The sequence below is a fragment of the Gossypium raimondii genome, chromosome 11, assembly GCF_025698545.1.
Source record: "Gossypium raimondii isolate GPD5lz chromosome 11, ASM2569854v1, whole genome shotgun sequence".
Taxonomy (NCBI): domain Eukaryota; kingdom Viridiplantae; phylum Streptophyta; class Magnoliopsida; order Malvales; family Malvaceae; genus Gossypium; species Gossypium raimondii.
Genome location: NC_068575.1, coordinates 15823085 through 15827859, shown reverse-complemented (window position 1 = coordinate 15827859; position 4775 = coordinate 15823085). Strand labels below are relative to the sequence as shown.

Sequence of the window (4775 nt, the reverse complement as noted above, 5' to 3'; positions counted from 1 at the left end):
ACCACAATCACAAACTAAATATAATCCCATTCAACATTACAAGTTCATTCAATAAACTTAGATCAAACATACCAACAACCTTTTTAATAGCATACCATTCAACCATGACTTACCTAATATAAGATGGAATATGCACAAGAGCAACTTCACCTATTTACATCATCATTTATACCACAACACCAACTAAACTCTTGATCATAGTAAACTTATCATAATCTCAAAACATCAAAGGAACCAAGATTACATTTAAGTCCTAAACGTGGCAAAACACATATATCATTCAATCTAAATGCCTATCCAATATACCCTCATTGGTACCACAAATAAACATAAAAAACAATTCAAACTATTACTAGAAGACTAATCTTAAACATGCATCTCACATACTATTTGACCACTCTTTCACATCTCAATGCTACCAAAAGTCACCTACTTCAAAAAACATTCGCAAATAACCAAATCACATATTTACATATACATTAATAAGCCAAAATCAAAACATATGAACAAGAACTCTCAAATCACATCATATTGGCCAAATAACATAATACACCTATTACATGCCATTTATAACCATCAACATAATAACCAAAGTCTACCAAAATGATGATTTAATAGAGTGATCGTGCTCCGAAGTGATTCCAACCGATCGAGCTTTCTGATGATCTACAAAATAGAGAAAAACAACTACATAAGTAACTAATGCTTAGTAAGCTCGTATAAATGGAACTTAAACTTACCGAACATAAAATGATTAAACCATTCAATCATTGATCACATCATATGGATACTTTTCTTTCCTATTCACAACATTCCACATGGTTAGTAGATATACTTAAAAATATATCAACCTATGAAACATGGTGCATTCATGAAATGAATTTCAATATAAAACTATTCATCACATGTTCAATTAGTTCCCTTTTCAATCCATACTTTTCCTTTTCACATGTTCATTAACATGAACCAATGCATATATACACATTTCCATTTTATGCCTTAATTTCCATTCAATTACATATATTACATTTCCATTCCATATTCTCAATGACATAGCTCATTCCATAAATACACCTTTTTGTTTTAAACTTTAATTACCCGTTGAACCAAATAGAATAACATCAGATACTCAGGAAATGCTCACACAAACTGTGCTTTTACATGTAACTATAATCGTCTCTATAATGCTCACACGAGCTATGAAATGAGCTTGCTCACACTAGCTGTGGGTCGGGATGTTAGCTACACGATGCTGCTCATAAGAGCTGTGGAGAATCCCCAACAAATGTAGGACCTCAGCCATCGGTAGGACATCCAGGACCAACACCCGAAATCGTATAGTCCCTAATGACATGTCATTTGTATCTTAAGAATTCTTAAGGTTCAAACGGGACACTTTTATATATCAGTCCTTTAACTTCTTCCATTTCTATCATTTCAATTATGTACATCTATACAACTCACGTTTTTCACAAATATCCATCAATTGTATAAACATTACAAATCCACCCAAATCACTAATTAACATGGGTAAATTCAATAATAATTAAACAAAGTATAACATTAACTAATCATTCATTTAAATTAGAAATTAACTATTTTACCATTATACGAACTTACCTCGATTGAAACAGTTACTAAAATGGAGTCGACAACTAGTCCAAAACTTTAGCTTTATGCAGCCCAATTAAGAAATTTTCAGTATTCTAACAAGTAGTTTTATGCAATTAAACCCTTTCATTATTAATGTACAAATTTACCCCTAATATTCTATCTTTTCTACAATTTAGTCCCTAAATTCGAAACTTGCAAATTAGCCACTTTTAATTAAAATTCATGCTAGTCGATTTTCCCTTAGTCTTATAACAACCCATATTTTTCCTCATTCCACACAATTTATATTAAATTTTACCATTTCAATAATTTAATCCCTAAACATTAAAATTATCAAAAATCATTTAACAAAATACTTAAATTTAACTACCAACTTTAATAATCTATCAATTGAAATAAAAAACACCTCAAACTCATTCATGGAAAGTCCCTAGACTTTTAACATTTTTACAGATTGACCATTGGGTTAGCTAGATTAAGCTAAAATGATCACAAAAAACATAAAAAAAAACATAAAAAAATGGGATAAAAAACATACCATGCACCAAAGACAAGCTTGGTTGAATGTTTCTTCACTTAACAATTGTGGTTTCGACAAACAAAAGGAAAAAATGAAGATGATGATAGCTAATTCCTTATTTGTTTATGTCATTAATTATTAAATTAACTTTTTAACCTTAATAATTTAATGAATAAAAACAATTCTTTGTCCATAAATGTCCACTACACATTTATATAGTTTAATTATCATCTAAGCCTATAACTTTATCTTCCTTAACCATCTAACTCATTTAACTAATAAAAACTCATTTTGCATCCTTTACGATTTAGTCCATTTTAATTAATTAACTATTTAAACATTAAAAGTTCTTAACCAAATTTTAATATGGCCCTAGTAGCAAATATTTAACAAAATATTTATGGGCTCGGTTTATAGACACGAGATCATGATACCTTTTTTTCTAAAACCACTTGACTTTAAGGATTAACCACTTGAACTTGACTATATGACCAACCAATAAAATTTATTAAATCAAAATTTCATTAATAGTATACTTGACTCATAAATATTAACTAATAATATTTATGGACTCTCTCGTTAGATTTGTGGTCCTGAAACTACTATTTCTGACACAACTGAAAACGTGTTGTTACACGATTTATCAAAGTATACATATCAAAACTGAAAAAACTGAAAGATACTATTGAGATTAAGCAAAGAACAGCGAAGGAAGTTTTGGAAACACCCGAGGGGGAGATAGTTAAAGTTAATTTTGATACATCTTATCAAAAACGTTTGAGCAAAGCCATATTCGGGGTTATAATCAGAAATAAAGATGGGTTTGTAATGGGATTGTGCACTTACCCATGGGAGAATGTTTAAAATCCAACCACTGCAGAAGCATAGGCGTGCCAATAGGTAGTCAATTTCACAGAAGAAATGGGCTTTAGAAAGATGAGTGTAGAAGGGGACGCTCTAACAATGATAAAAAGGATAAAAATTACAGAGAATGATAGATCAATAATAGGAAACATTCCCAAAGAAATTAACAATAGATCATACAGGTTCAGATACTTATCTTTTAGGCATGTCTCGGGGACGACGAATGAGGCGGTGCATGCACTGGCAACACGAGGACATGGATTTGAAACTTCAATGTACTGGGTGGAAGAAATCCTGTCAAAAGTGGAACACTTTGTTAAAAAAGATAGAAAGGGCTCTCAAAGGGTATAAACGAAATGGGATTTTTTCTCTAAGTCTGAAGGATACTAAAGTATAGTCTTCGAAGAACTCAGTGGTGTTATGGACTGGAAAAAGCAAGAAACTTCAAATGTAGAAATTTTAGAGGAGAACCAGTCCATCAGGAGACTCTCTTTGATGCAAGTTGGGGCTTTTTTTTCTAAGAGAAGATAGAAAGATTCTTAGGTTTTGTAAAGTTTCTACTTTTCTATCAATTGTTTTTTTTTCTATTTCTCTTTTTTTGCTTTAGGTTTAGGTTCACCGAGTGGTTTTCATAGGCATATATTTAGTAATAAATGCTTTTCTGCATTTTGTATGACCTTAGGCATCTCCCGTTTTAGCCACTAGTGGTGGAATGCTTGTAATGGCGCTAACAAGGCATATCTTTGTAAACTGAAATCTTCTTTTATTTAATCCATCGGTTGATAGAATTGTAGAAAAAAAACCAATGACTATTAAAAAATTCATTAAATATTAAATCTTTTAGAATTGAAATATATACGCATGTTAGTGTCAAATGACGGTGTATAAACTAGGCATAATTACAAAAAAAAAGCCCTCAACCTTTGGGGGCTTTTGAATATATGCCCCTAACCTTTTTATTTTCTGAAATCAACCCTCAACGTAACGGATTTTTCAGACATCAACCCAGTTGAAAAGGTATCCGTTAGCTGATTGTCAGTCAACAGTCAGTCAAAAAAATTGGTCTATGTGGCGTTCTAGTTGACTGATGACGTTGTAGACCTTAAAATAATAATGCTAACATGTCAAAAAAATTAAAAAAAATTAATAAACATAAAATAAAAGAACCCTAAATCCCCAAAACATCTCAAACCCCTAAATTCGAAACTTTTTTCCCAAATTTTAAAATCCCCAAAATTGTGAAATTCCCTAAATCTATAACATCCAAAATCTTTATTGAATCCCTAAAATCTTCAGCAATCTCCTTTTTGAATCATTGATTCAGGGATTTTTCTACATCCTTAATCCCTTAGAACCAAATCGTGAAATCCCTAATCTTTCCAGAAATTTTTATTTTTCTTCCTTGTCGTCTAAAATCATGGATTCACATAGTTCGAATAGTCAGTCTAAAGGTCGGGTAATGCATGGTTCGAAGAAAAAATCATCATACGTAAATATTGTTACTTCATCACGGAAGGAGTATGTCTATGATGGACTAGCAGTAAAATGTCACTGCAATATGTTAGCTCTAAGAGACACTTCATGGAGTGATTTAAATCTGGGGAAGAGATTTTATGGTTGTTCAGATTTTTGGGTAAGTGAAGTTTTTTATTTGCAAATTAAGCTTGAGCTCAACTTTGATGATTTCATAAATCTCACTATTTGTTTTGTTTTCATTTTGTATTATTTCAATTTGGCTGAATTGAGGTTTGTTTGTAGGGTGTAGGTTGTGATTTCT

At 31.4% G+C, this 4775-nt stretch overlaps 1 long non-coding RNA gene across 1 annotated transcript; it reads right to left on the bottom strand.

Moving 5' to 3' along the window:
* Positions 1 to 452: 452 nt before the first annotated feature.
* Positions 453 to 3711, bottom strand: LOC105804475 (uncharacterized). Its single transcript, XR_008191305.1, has 2 exons — positions 3386 to 3711; positions 453 to 3292 (listed from the first exon to the last, which is right to left on the bottom strand). It is a non-coding gene; the product is annotated as an uncharacterized LOC105804475 (long non-coding RNA).
* Positions 3712 to 4775: the final 1064 nt, after the last annotated feature.